The sequence below is a fragment of the Capra hircus genome, chromosome 16 (assembly GCF_001704415.2).
Source record: "Capra hircus breed San Clemente chromosome 16, ASM170441v1, whole genome shotgun sequence".
Classification (NCBI taxonomy): domain Eukaryota; kingdom Metazoa; phylum Chordata; class Mammalia; order Artiodactyla; family Bovidae; genus Capra; species Capra hircus.
In genome coordinates, this window is record NC_030823.1 from 74,138,488 (window position 1) to 74,153,053 (window position 14,566).

Here is a 14,566-nt window from a genome sequence, read left to right on the forward strand (position 1 = left end):
GTGAACTGATGGTAGGCTACCTAGGTGGGCTGTCCAACAGGTGTTCCCAGATGACCGAGGACTGAAGGTGAGGTAGGGATGAGGCCAGCCGTGCGAAGGTGCTCTCAGGGTGCAGGGGGCCAAGCTGGGAGCCGGGCCTGGGCTCAGCACGGGGGAGGGCAGAGCAGAAAAGGTGGTCTCAGGGAAGTGCTATATGCTACACACTAAGAGAGGCGTTTAGAAGGGAGTGCTGAGTACTATCCAAGTCAGGAGGGATGCGGTCTGAGGAAGGAACACGAGTTGACAAATAGTGGTAGACCCAAGGTGAACTTGACTCTGTCTGACATCATTGTTGACCTTGAAAAGAAATTCGTGGTGGAGGTAAGGCCAGAATCTGCGATCAGGGGAAATATACCAAAACAGCCAGAGCCATTAAATGCTGAGCGCCGGAAGGCGCCAGGCCCCACAGCAGGAGACACAGCAGCGAAGATGCATGATGCTCGGACCATTCTAGAGCTTCACGCAAGTCTCGAACTAGAGTGTGGCCTTGGAATACTGTTGGGCTCTGCACAGTAAAGAGGGGAGAGACGACAGCCCCAGGTACATAAGCAGCGAGAAAAAGAGCTTTGTAGAGGGAGTGGGGACCTGACTGGATACCACAGGAAAGCCAGATCCGTGAGGCAGAGGATACGTGGGGCAAAGTGGGAAATATCTTGGCCTTTCTGTTCTTTGCTTTTAACATTGATTAGGAGATGACTATTGGGAAGCTTGAGTGATCTACATCGAAACACCGCATCTAACATAACTTAGCATTCCTACTTACAATTCCTGGACACTAGTCCCCAGGACAACCTGGTTACCCTGTAAGTACAATAGAATATTTTACCATGGATGCTGGTAGCTGTCGAGACCTGGGTGCTTGTGACAGACACACCTGGCTCAAAGGTGAGTGCGGCTGTTTCTGGGCTGCGTGCTGGAGAATCCAAGCCGCCGTTCAGTGTAACTGCTATGCAGCAAACTCCCAGCGAGAGCCAGGCCAGGTGCTAGATGCTCGGAGGTCAAAGCGAAATGGCTGAGAGATAAAAAGTCAGACTTGAACCGGGACTGTCACCGGACTCACCTGCGTCTTCAAGGCTTTCTGCAGGGGAGATGTTGGGCTGGAGACTGAGAAAGCTGATGCCCAAACCTGCCACCACCTCACTCTTCAGCAGCTTCCACACAAGTGCTCACTGCCACCACTGTACCCTGGGCCAGGCAAAAGCCTGGCCTCTCATAATGAAAGTGAAAGTCGCTCAGTCGTGTCCGACTCTTTACGACCCCATGGACTGTAGCATCCATGGAATTCTCCAGGCTAGAATGCTGGAGTGGGGAGCCTTTCCCATCTCCAGGGGATCTTCCCAACCCAGGGAAGCCCAGGTCTCCCACATTGCAGGCGGATTCTCTACCACCTGAGCCAGAAGGGAAGCCCAAGAATACTGGAGTGGGTAGCCTATCCCTTCTCCAGCAGGTCTTCTCGACCCAGGAATCGAACCGGGGTCTCCTGCACTGCAGGTGGATTCTTTCCCAACTGAGCTATCAGGGAAGCCCACTCTCATACATAGCCCCCACTGAGAGAGCAGTTTGGTGAATTCCTATGTGCACCCACAAGGTTCGCCCCAGATCTCAAGGAAATATTTAGAAATGGTTTTGAAAGATAATATCCAGTTAATTTCCCCAGACCCAGGATGCCTGTAAGCTAGTCATCTCAAGGAAAAGGCCTAGAGCATTCCCACAGGACATAAATGAGGGATCCAAGCGTGCGAGAACACAGATCCTCTCTACAGGGTACCAGTCAGATGACTCCCCCAGGGCATGAACCAAGGCAGAGGGTGTGAGGCAGGAGAGGCCAGAGTCCTTAGGTACCTGTTTCTGAGTACCAGGGTTTACCTGGCAGAGCTGAGAAGTGCAAAGCCTCACACTGCCTGCCTCTAGCTCTGAGACGCGGAAAGGGAAGCTCAGACGCTACCAGGCGGCTCTGAATCTCTGCAGGCTCAGCCTGTGTTAGCTCTTGACACCACTGTTCACCCCACAGTAGATTCCCTTAGCATCCAGCCTCGCCTGCTTGGCATAGGTTTTAGGGAGCCTTATACATTGATACTGGAGAAGGACATGGCAACCCACTCCAATACTCCTGCCTGGAAAATCCCATGGACGGCGGAGCCTGGTGGGCTGCTGTCCATGGGGTGGCAGAGAGTCAGACACAACTGAGCGACTTCACGACTGAGCGACTTCACTTTCACTTTCATACACTGATACAAAGAGTGAAATAATAACGACAGCCAAATTTATCAAACGTTTGCTGTGTCCAGATGCCCGCTTCTTGTTTCTGTGTTATTAGCTCGGTTAAACCTTGTGGTGACTCCACGGGATAACTGCTCTGCTTGACAGATGAGGAAACCGAGTCACCGAGAGGCACGGTCTCTTTCCTGAAATCATTCAGCTAGTGACAGGTGGAGTTGGAAACTGAAGCCGTCTGCCCACAGAGCCAGGACTCTTCAGGGAAACTGGCCCCCGTGGGGTGTGTAGGATCCACCTGAGGAGGGAGCAGAGAGGTCAGCTGCTGAGCAGTCGGGCGCGGAGATCCGGTTTCTCCCCGTCGGAGTGGCTGCCCCCGCCGGAGTGGCTGCCCCCGCCGCTTCCGGGAAGGGCTGGCCGCCTGCTGCATTACCCGTGTTTGCCGGGTGGATTAGCCTCTCTCTTCCTTGTGTCAAAACAAGCCAAGCAGGAAAAAAAAAAAAAAAATCAACAAACAACACATGATTTCCAGCAGGAAAAGCTCTGCAGCCTCTAGGGTAAGAGGGAGATCTCTGCTGCGGAGGCTGAAACGCCCCAGGTTGTGTCCCAGCTGTAGGCGTGTGCTGTGGGGACCCGAGACCCTGGGCTTGATGGGTCGTTGCCCCGAGACCCTGGCCGCACTGGGCGCTCAGTGCCCGCCAGCTGCCTTCCTCCTCTGCTTCCCATCATGCCATGTGAGATTCGCTGGTGTCCCATCCTGCCAGGAGCTAGCTCTGGGTCGTGGCAATCTCGGTTTCCATCTACAGTGTCACGAGACTGGGTTTGAGCGTTGATTTTTTTTTTTTAATTTTTTTTTTAAATTGCAGAGAAACATGTTCCTCCAATAAAACAACTTTGGATAGGCGCAGACGATGAAGCAGTTTAAAGCAGAGGTGTAAATTTTCAAAAAATAAACAGGCAGAGAAAACAGCTTAGGCCACGAATTCTCTGCAGATTGTTCCCTGAGCCTGACTGGTTCTGTGTCCAGACTGTTCTACACACCATTCCTTGCCCCTTGGCCTTTGCTCCTTCCGTTGTTATTGGAAGATTTGGATTCCTCAGAGCCCCCTTCAGCTTCCACCTCCTCCGTGGAACCTCTGCCTCCTGTGAATCCTGCCCCCTCCAGGTTCCCGTTGCATTTATTATCTGTTTTAATCTTTGGGCTCCCCCATATTGCCTAGTGGTGGCTTCAAAGAATTTATGTGTATAAGAAATTTGCATATTTTATATATGAAAACAATTTAGTTAGATACATATTTATATATATATGTATATACATACATGCATGTACGTGTGTATATATGTGTATATACGTACATGTGTGTATATGCATATTAAATATATATGTGGCTCAGATGATAAAGAATCTGCCTGCAATGCGGGAGACCTGGGTCTGACTCCTGGGATCAAGAAGATCCTCTGGAGTAGGAAATGGCAACCCACTCCAGTAATCTTGCCTGGAGAATCCCACGGACAGAGGAGCCTGGTGGGCTACAATCCTTAGGGTCACAAAAAGTCGGACGGGACTGAGCGACTGAAACTTCCACTTCATATATGCATATCCGTGTGTTTGCACACACGCAGCCTGTAAAGAAAGGTCATGCCTTCACGCCTCTCGGCACCTGGTGAATGATAAGCCCACGGTAAAGTTTCGGTCGTAGGAATCATTTCTGTGTCCTCTGAAGCCTCCAGCCCATGTCACGGACTCCGTAAATCCTAGTGTCAGAAACGATTGCATGACATGCTGAGTCGCACCTGGCTGTGAATCTTGGTTCTGCCATAGACCAGCTGAGTAACCTTTGGAAATACTCTGAGACTTCCTGTTTGTAAGGGGGGGGATGGGAACGCTTGCCTTCCACAAGCATTTACTGAGTGCTTACTGTTTTCCAGGCACTCTTCTCAACTCTGGGGGTTTAGCATTTTACAAAGCAGACAGAAGCCCCTGTCCTCATGGAGCTGGTTTCAGGAGGCGCCCCCACCCTATCCCTCCAGACTTGCTGGGAGAAAAGGAGGAAACGGTCCCTTCTGATTGCTTGGACCCCAGCCTGGGGGGGACTGGGTGGCAGGACGGAGGCAGTCCTGGTGGCCTGCATGGAGCGCCGAGACCGCCAGGGTGGGGTTTCCACTGTAAGAGAAGAGGAGGAGCAGGAAGGACCCCCTGGGGAGTCCTGGAGGGGCAGCACGTCTCCCTCCTCCCCAGGCATCATCTGTGCCTAACCCGGAGGCTGCACGCCCCGCACACACGTGGGGAGGAAAGCAGCGCCAGGTGGAGGTTCCCCGGTCTGAGGGCTGCGCCCCAGAGCCCCGTGCCTACCCGTGCCTTGGAGTTGTGCCAGCTTCCCCGCCCCGGCCCTCCCGCTGCAGGGGAAGGCTGGCACCAGTGCAGAGGCAGCCTGGCTGGCAGGGGCGCATGGAGTCTTCCTGGCCACACAGGGCCCCTGAAAGAAGAGGCCATTTGATAGACCCTAGAGATCCACCCCCAGCTTGTGCCAGAGGCAGGACTCTGGAGTCACTGAGCCTCCAGCAGATCGGGGGTCGAGTTCCCTCACTGGTGGCCCAGTGGAAGTGGAGATGCTGAGTGGATTTGCTGTGGACTTGGCCTCCTGCTTGCCTCACGCTGTGGCTGTGGGCTGTTGCTCGTACGTGCATCCCCTCCTGCTCTCCACTTTCTGTCTAGAATCAGGGAGGGCAGCCTTGGGGTTGGTTTACCTGCCCGGTCCCCGCGTCTCTTTTCTGTGTGGGGAGTGCCCGTCTCCAGCGTTACCTTTGGGGAGAGCAGAGAGGGGGCCGTGGCTGTGGCTATCCCCGCCTTTGGTTCCATCTGTGGCTGTGGTCACCTCTGGCTGCCCTGCTGGGCCTCGGAGCCTCCCTCCAGCCACTCTGCTGGCCGCTGGGTGACACTGAGTACGTTTACTTGGCCTTTGCTAGGCTTTAGTTTCCTCATCTATAAAATGGGACTTGTAATATTAATCATTGCCCTTGGGCTTCCCTGGTGGCTCAGCTGAGAAAGAATTCACCTGCAATGCGGGAGACCTGGGTTCAGTCCCTGGGTTGAGAAGATCCCCTGGGGAAGGGGAAGGCTACCCACTCCAGTATGATGGCCTGGAGAATTCCATGGACTGATAGTCCATGGAGTTGCAAAGAGTTGGACATGACTGAGTGACTTTTACGTCACTCACTTTAGCTCACAGAGTTATTTACAGGATTCAATGAGCTCGTAACGTGCTTGAAACAGCATCTGGCTCGTAGTTAGGACTCTGTTAGTTGATCCTGGATTGGTGACCACATTGTGTAGTGGCGGTGGGCTTGTTTGCTCGGACCTGTGACCACAGGCTCACCGTGGGCAGGACGTGTCTTGTGTGGCCCTGTGGTATCGATGCCTGGCGCACCCAGGGCCTGGCATGTGGTGGGCACCCAGCAGATCTGTGTCAGGAGAACAGCGACCTCTAGATTTGGGCCAGGGGGTGGGGCAGACCCCGAACCCACACAGGAACGCACCTAGGAGGGAGGTGCCTGGAGGGGCTATTCAGCAGCGTCAGAGTGGGTGCCGGGTAGGAGAATGGGAACACACGGTCACCCTGGGATCAGTGTGACCTGACCTTGGGGTGGGTCAAGCTCTGGGGGTGATCAGGACCATACATGAGGGCACCTGGAACGGCTGGGAGAAAGCCTGGCGGGGGGCGGGGGCAGGCACCGGGAAATGGTGGAAGGTTTTAGAGAAAGAGCAGGACAGGCGGGTCCAGAACTTTAGGGAAGATCCTGGTCGAAGACTCTGGACTGCCCCGGAGAAGAGAGGGCCTGGAGTTCGCAGGGCGACTGGTTGGCAGGTGCTGGGGCCACACTGCTGAGAGTCACAAGCCGTGCGCACTGCTCACCACCCCGCCCACTCGGGCCCCGGTGCCACCAGGAACCAGGAACCAGGCCAGCCCGCGGTGACCTTCGCCGTCCGGGCCTGGCGCCTCCGGCCCTGGCGCCTGTGTATTTGCAGCCTCCTGGCTCTGACGCACCTTGCCCAGGTTGCCCAGTTAGGGCAGCCCGCGCCGCGCAAGTCCTAGCGCCCCAGCTCCTCTGAGGCCACTTGATTTCCCCCTCCCTCACCAGCCTCTGGGTGTCGGTGTTTATTAGTTTCATCTTAAAGTGAGAGACAGCAAGGTTGCTGGAAAACAGGCCACCCGCTGTTATTGGCTCTTCTTGCCCAGGACAGGCCTGTTTCCCAAGCCCAGGAGCAGGACCTGGGGCACAGGGCGGGGCGTCGGCAGAGCTCGGAGGCCTTGCCTGGGGGGGCCGGGGGTGCAGGGCGGGGGGCTTGGACTGTTTGGCCATGTGGTCCTGCGATGGGAGCCTGCATCTCCTTGCTGCCTGGTCCTGGAACAGGCCGCTCGGGGCAGACACTGCTGCTCAGAGCCACCGTGGTGGACTGGCAGGAGGGCACAGGGCCCCGCCGTAGAGGACACTGGCTTCTCCTTGTTGCCCATGCCCTTGAATCTGGGCCCCGGACTCTCGGGAGGTGCCTGGCTGGTGGAAGAAGGCGCTCATAGCCCACCAGTGTTAATTAGCACCTGCAGCATACCTGGTCTCCTCTCTAACTGCCATCTGGGAGCCAGGGCACCCCGCGGGCCTGCCGGGGCATGGGGTGCAGTGGCAGTCCCCACCGTTTCATGAGCATTGGCTACGTCTCGGCCCGTGTGCTGAGCATACAGTATCTCATTTAATCCTCAGGGTAACCACATGTCACGGTTGTCGTTAGCACCGTTTTATGGATGAAGAAGCTGAGACAGGAAGAGGTTAGTTAACTTGCCCTGGGTCGTGCAGCCAGTAACTTGGGAGTCTCCCTGACTCAGAGCCCCCGGAGTCAGTCCTGATGCCCGTGCGGGGGGCACCTGGAGCTCAGGGCTTATCGCCAGGAAGACCTGGGGACGGTTTATTGCTCAGTTGTTCCTTTACTGGCTGGATGGTCTTGGCCAGCTCCCCTCGGTTTGCTCATCTGCTCATCTGTGAAATGTGGATAACTTCGTATACTTCACAAGGCTTCGAGCCGCAGCGGGGGATGGTGAAATGGGATAATGTGTCATAAAACTTCTTTGTGCACTAGAAAGCATTATACGTACGTGACACCTCACTTAAATGAGTCAGTAGTAAAAACTTATCTTAAAAAATCACAAAAAAGGCACATGGAGATGTTTCCATTTTTTTGTGTGTGGTTGGTCCCACCTTTGTCTCTGCAGTTGTCAGGCGCGAAAATGGGGAGGAGTTCATCAGGGACGGACGGAGCTCGGGGGAGGTCTCCTAAGAGAGGGATGTCGCTAGCTTGCCTAGCACAGGGGTTGTGAGCCTAGTCCTAGCTGCACGTCCCTGCACAGGCTCCTCGGCTCCTAGCCTGTGGCTGGAGGTGGTGGTCGTCCCGGCTTCCGAGCCCTGTCGTGAGGACCGAGCCGGGATACACGCGCGGGGCCGGCACCAGGCTCAGTGGATGTTAAGGTCCACATTCGTGATGAGGAAAAGACTGGGCAAGTAGGAGGGAAGTGGCATCCTGATCTGGAGGCTCATCCTTATTTGAAGTTTTTCTCAAAGAGGGGCTAGAAATATCTGTGTCTTTTGGGAATGAGGGCCTTGGCCACAGGGCAACCTTGGCAGAAGGCCAGACCCCCATTAAGGACCCTAAGCCAAATGGAGGCTCTACTTCTCCCAAACTGGGGCGGGGGGACAGTCGGTGGGGGTCAGGACTGCAAGTCCTCCTGCAGGCGGCAGGGAGTTGGCTGTGTCTCAAGAGGTCAGTGTGCCGGGTTCCAACTTGGGCTGGAACAAACGGGGAGGTAAGATGTGGGGTTGGGGGGAGGGGAGATTAATGTTGGCAGTAGCTTGTGGGGTCCCCTTTCTCTCTTTCTTGTATGAAGGTGATGCAAAAACTCTGGGTGTAGCCCAGAGGTAATCAGCCATCAGTCAGTATCTGGGCCTTTTATGATTTCAAAAGTGAAAGGTAAATGTTGATATTTAGGATATTTAGAAAAGTGAAAGTGAAGTCACTCAGTCGTGTTTGACTCTCTATGACCCCATGGACTGTAGCCTGTCAGGCTCCTCTGTCCATGGGATTCTCCAGGCAAGAATGCTGGAGTGGGTTACCATGTCCTTCTCCAGGGGAATCTTCCTGACCGAGGGATTGAACCCGGGTCACCTGCGTTGCAGGCTGGTCCTTTACTGTCTTAGAAGTAGACCCCAAAAAAGTCGCGCTGTGTTTCCACTCCTGTGTTCACGTGTTCGTCCGGCCAGCGGGCGGCCGCCGGAAACGGGCGCACCATCCGTGGTGGCGTGATGGCCTGTGAGACGCAGTCCAGGGCCACGGGAAGCTTCCTTGCAGGCAGGCTGTTTTGTAACTGTTCCCAAATCATGTTAGCTCTGGAATCTATTTTAGGAACTCCTTTGGTTATGAACCGTATCTTATATTTAATTTTGATTCTGTTTCTCCTCCTGCCCTGGATTCAGTAGCCTCGTCCACAAACACTGCGTGCCTGGCGTTATCTTAGGTGTTAGAAATACTTAGAAGAATCAGAGCTCCTTGGTAGGAACACAGTAACAGACTAGAGCCTGTGCCTAGAACAGCCTCCCGAGGACTCTGGTTCTTTGTGCATCTACCACTTCGATGCCTCCGAGGAACCTTGAGCTGCTGTCTGGAGCCCATCAGTGTTTGTGAGCTGCCTAGAACTGGGGGTCAAGGCAGAGAGGATTTGTCCCCCTTTTCCTTGGTTGGTGAGTGTTTGTAACAGTAAGAATTCCAGCCCACCCCCAGGGCCACCTGAAGGTAGGTGAGGCTCCGTGTTTCCACCTACCCCCCGGGGTCTGCGACTGCGCTTCTTTGCCCCTTTCTCTTCATCTGCTCCTGTATCTAGCGAGGATGGCGTTATGCTCTTTGCTTGGCTCATATCTACAGTCAGTCGCCGTGGGGAGCCAGTAAGGTCTCTGATCTTTCTCTGGGAGAGGGTGGGTTTGACAGAGGGTGCCTGCCCACCTCTGAGATAAGCTGTCTCCTCCGTCCTCAGCCTTGCACAGGGCCATGCCAGAAAGAAAACCTCATGACTGATCCCAAGGTCTAGAGTTGACGAGGCACTGTGTTCAGCCCAGAGCAAGCCACCCTTCGCATCCTCTGGCCAGGAGGTGTCAGTGACGATGTTCTGTGTTCAGCCCAGAACAAGGCGCCCTTCGCATCCTCTGGCCAGGGGGTGTTAGTAAAAGCACAGGTCGGGTGTCCCTTGGATATCTGCTTGGGGATCCTTTCCAGAAGCTGGAGTAACGATGATTAGCTTCATGTTTGACGAGTCTAGACCAGGGAAAGAGAGAGCAGCAGGGGCCTCATGGGACCAGTGTGCCCGGGGAAGGGACTGGAACCAAGTAAGCCCGTTTCGTGTCTACCAGGGACTTGGGGTGGTGATGTTGACAGGGAGGCCAAATCTAGCCTCATGAACCAATCATCAATCAACAAGTAGAGATTAGGGTACCTCTGGGAGCTTCATATTGGAGGGAATGAGAGTTCTAAACCTGCCCCGGGCCTTGTCTTTGAAAAGTTCAGGCTCTAGTTGGAGGCTCCGGACTGTAACAGAGGGCTCTACGTGCTGCTGGCACTTGGAGAAGGGAGGGCAGCCGTGGCCATCTCTCCTGCCTGGGAAAGGCTGGACAGCAAAGGTCGATCTCCTGCCTTGTCTGGGAGAGACGGTGGCTCTCTGATCCTCGCACCCATCAGCAGTGTCAGCCTGCCTTCTCCTTGGCCAGTGGAAAGGACCCATCCAGGGAGCTGCTCAGGGCATGGAGCTCTGGGTGAGAGAACAGGCTTCAGTTCCCAGCTCAGGGGAGTTAACTAGCTTCGTGGACGTAGTATATGTGAAAGCCTCTGATTGAGTGTTTTTCAGTGGAGCAATAACTCAGCAGAACTTTGTTGATACGTTCCTAGGATCATGACTGAGAGTTTCCTAAGGAAGACACCACAGCAAGGTTTAATCAGGGTGTTGGGTGGGGGGGTGAGAATGGGCGTAGGGGGACGGTAGCCAACCCGCTGGAGAAGGCAAGTGAGAGGGAGTGAGAGAGTCTGCGGAAGAAGGCTCTGCTGGAGACGGATCGGCTGGCCCTCCTGCTCGGGCCAGTTTTGTTCAGGTCTTGATCCCAGCGAGGAGAGAAGATGTCAAAGCAGAAGCAGGCAGAGCAGGGCTGCTGGCTGGGGAGGAGTGCTTAGAGCGTGGCCATGTTTACCCCAGAAAGGGGCAGAGGCAGGCAGGACGGGTTTGCTGGGCACAGTTGTGTGCATGGGCAGGACTGTCCCCTAATGTGGGTGCTGGGCTCGCTTACTCTGGGGTGCTCCAGCGGACAGGCTGGGGCCACTGGGCGACAGTGGCCGGGGCGGGGGGGCCACTGCTGATGCAGGGGACTGGGTTAGTGTCCCTCCCTTGGAGCTGGGAAGGAGGTGAGCGAGGGAAGACAGGTGACTCTGAGGCAGTGAGCTCCTTCAGCGGGGCGTGGGTAGCAGTGGAGGAGCAGGTTCTGGTGTTTGCAGGTAAGTTGAATGGCCACCACGAGAGGATGCTCAGAATAAAAGCAGTCACCCCAGCTGCCACTTCCTGCACCTTGCTCTGTACCAAGCAGTGCTACCAACTGTTTGCCTCCTATGGACCCTCCAGCACTGGGCAGTGGAGAAGGTGACGGCAACCCACTCCAGTATTCTTGCCTGGTGAATCCCAGGGACAGAGGAGCCTGGCGGGCTACAGTCCATGGGGTCACAAAGAGTCGGACACGACTGTGACCACCAAGCAGTGCCACCAAGTGTTTACTGTATGGGCTCATTTAAACTCATTTAATCGCCCGCAACACTGTGGGCAGGGGTGTGCGTTTTTTCATTAGCCCTACTTTAAGATGAGAAACTTAGCCTGAGATCTGAAGTAACCCACCAAGGTCCCACACCTTGGCCTCCAGCCCAAGACCAGTCTTCATGTATTGGTGAAAGGTGAGGCTGCGTGACTCATAGGATGCCGCATAATACCAGGTTCCTAAGTCTTCTAAGCCGGGTGGGTCATCCCAGCCATTTGGATGGGGTCAGGCAGCTCTCTTGGGTCTAGGGCAAAAGTGATGATTCCTGCTCTCCCCCTGACTTCATGGGGACTGGATCAGCAGGTGTGTGCCATTGGCTGTTAGGAACTGGCCTTGCGGGGGAAGTGGCTGGGGTGTCCCCAGACTTTTCTCGGCATCTCCACTCCTCCCATCCACATCCTCTAGCCCTCTGGTGACACTAGACTCTTGGAAGCACCAGTGGTCCTTTTGTGGGCCGGCTTCCCCAGAAGCTTCCTGACCGTGTCACCAGCGCACTCGGCCTGCAGGCGTCCCACCACCCACGTTTGCTCTGTCCCTCCCGTTAGCTCCGTCACTGCACAGAGTGACACCCAGGGCCTCGATCCGCCTTATCTGCAGGGGCCAGAGTGGGGTTACGAAGCCAGCTGTCCCCTTACTGTCTTGATATCCTTGTTTTCCAGCCTCTGGCAGCCAGCAGGGTCCCTGCTTCCAGGGGAAGGGTTACCCGGAGAGGGCCCAGCACCAAGCCTGACCCACGGTCTGTCCCAGACACTTGTCGGGGGGATAGAAAAGATGGAGGACTCCCTGCCTCCTCAGTGTCCGCCCTGGGCCCCGGGGGGTTGGGGATGTTAGAGGTAGGGTGGGGGCCGCTCCTCTCGCGCCGCGTTATGTGGCGGTCCTGGGAGAGGGCTCTCCGAGTCATCCTTTGTATTTCAAGGCTGTCACTGCTGCTCTGTTTTGCGGGGGAAAACCCTGACCTTCTTACCTGAGTGAATCCTACCCTGAGAATAACGGCCTCCCGCCAGTCCCAGAGGCCTTCAGGGAGCAGAACCCTCAGCACTGTTCCAACACCATCCCTGTGCAAGTGAGACAGTCACAGGGCCTCCTCGCACCTAACAGCTCTGGTCATCAGCCCCTCCCCACTCTTGAGCTCTCTGTATGCAGAAGATGTACTCAGACATTTTGTAGGAGCTTACTTTGGTTAAGGCTTAATATTATGAAAATCATATAAAATGTATCCTCAGTATGGCCCCGAATATGACATTCAAGATTATGTTTTAGCCTCCCCCGTCAGATGAGAGCCTTGGCCCTGCTCCAGCCCCCTACAAGGCCAGCGTTTTGCTGAAAGTCAGGAGTCACGCCCTGGTGTGCGCGATGGTCCTGGGGTCTTTCCTCTCCTACTGAGGCTGCAGCCAAGGGCAGGGGCATGCCCCTGGATGAGGGAGAAGGCAGTATGGAAATTAAAGCTCAAATCTGAGCTGTTTGGGGAACTCCCATCCTACTGGTAATTTGTGACAACTTCTGTCTGGTTCTGACTCAGCTAAGCGCAGCAATAGTTGGTTCCGGGGCAAGAAAGAAACTCCACTTTTGAGACACATGGTGCTAAGCTCGTGTGGTCACGCAGAGGTCAGTCCAGCCCCATGAATCATCAGTTGCCCAGATTCTCTGTACCCGGGAGATGTCTCCTCCTGCTCAGAACCTCCCTCTTCAATCAAGAAGCCCACGAGTGGCAGTAATATCTAAGGGTCCCAGCCTATGTGTGGAGGGCACCTGGCCAGGACACCCTCGTTTCCCAGCCACACCTGGTCCATGGCACAGACTGCTGATTCCACTATGTAGGGAGGTGGTAGAGCTTCCTTCAGTCCAGCTCACGTGGACCGGCCACACTCCATCTCTGGAAATTATTTCCATCCAGTGACAGGGCCAGGGTTTCAGGAGTAGCCAGCCAAGAGTCGAGTTAGGTTACTCTCTGAGTCCCAGGAAAGACTTTGCCCCCTGCATTTTGGGCAGCCCTGGAAGTGCCTGGTCTGGAGCTTCTGACTAGTGGAATGACCATGTTTACTGAGCCCCCAGCCCATCGTCAGAACAGCGGGTGCCCATCGCATCGCCCGCCTGGGTTTTGCTTGAGGCTGAGCCGTGAGCCCTCTGGGGACCGTAGCTTAGAAAGATCGGTGGCCTCGGGGAAGACATATTTTGGCCTCTTTCATTTTCCCAGGAGGTGATGGGAGCCAGCTTGGGCAGGACACTTTGGAGCCTGGAGTTTTGGCCCGAGAGGTGGACTGACTCAGTCTGCCCAGGAGAAAGCATCTACTTACAAACGGCATCCTGGTCATAGTACCTGCCACCCTAGGCCTGACTGACCACCGAAACAGATGTGGCCCGTTGCTCTCTTGCCTTTAGTGTATTCCACGTGGACGTCTCTGTTGGTGCTGGGACTCACTTCTGTCTGTTAAGGCCCTGACTTGGCTGACACTCCTCTCCTTTCACCCTGCAGTTGGGGGAGTCCCGTGTTCCTGGGGCTGGCGTCTGCCAGGCCACCGACCGTCTGCTGCCTGGCTCCAGCTGCCCGCCCACGGCGGCATCTGAGTCTACATCTTCACGTCACCTCTGTCAGGACCTGCCCTCCAGCACAGGCTGTCCCCGGCCCTTGTCTCTTGGATTCTCACTTGGCACGTGGTGTGGCGTTGTGTCCTTGGGAGTGTTTGTGGTCACTGCTGGGGCCTTGTTTTGCTTCAGCTCAGCAGTCTGGGCAGAAGTGCCATGGTCCCCCCGGGTGGGGAATTTGATGGGAGAAACCCCACCATGGTTCTGGGGCCCTTGTTCCTAGAGACTGACGAGATTCGGTCTTTAAGGCTGTGATGCTGACCGTGACGTGGTCATTACTGTTAGTTGAAACCGTTCATGGCGCTGTTCTTTCAGGAACCTTCTTCCCTTGGCTACCATCTACACGTACCATTTCTGACACACATAACCCACCCTCCCCCATTTGATTCAGCACATTTTCAGACTTTTTCCAATTATATATATTCACAGACTCTGTGTTTTTATTTGTTCTTAAAGTTCCTTGAGATTTTCCTCAGAATTTCCTTACCAGGTATTTCACTGTCCCAGCACGCTTGGCCTTTACATTGCATCTCAGCCTTTTTCCTCCAAGCCCCTCCTCTGTCTTAAGCCTACCACCCGCACACACTCAGTCTTATCCACTCGGTCTTGTCAGTATGAATCGAGTTGTGGCTATGCCTGGTTAGTACTTGGTTGGAAGACCCTGATTGCCAGATGCTATAGGTCTTTTGAGGAGTTACTAGGCCTGTTCTTCCAGTGCTTGGCATGCTGCTGCTGCTGCTGCTAAGTCGCTTCAGTCGTGTCCGACTCTGTGCGACCCCATAGACAGCAGCCCACCAGGCTCCCCCGTCCCTGGGATTCTCCAGGCAAGAACACTGGAGTGGGT

At 55.1% G+C, this 14,566-nt stretch overlaps 1 long non-coding RNA gene across 1 annotated transcript in view; it reads left to right on the forward strand.

Annotated features, from left to right (window-relative positions):
* Window positions 1-14,153, forward strand: part of LOC108637794 — a 34,974-nt gene extending 20,821 nt beyond the window's left edge. The window contains exon 2 of the long non-coding RNA XR_001919338.1: window positions 13,613-14,153. This is a non-coding gene — a long non-coding RNA (uncharacterized LOC108637794). The remainder of the gene's footprint in view (window positions 1-13,612) is intronic.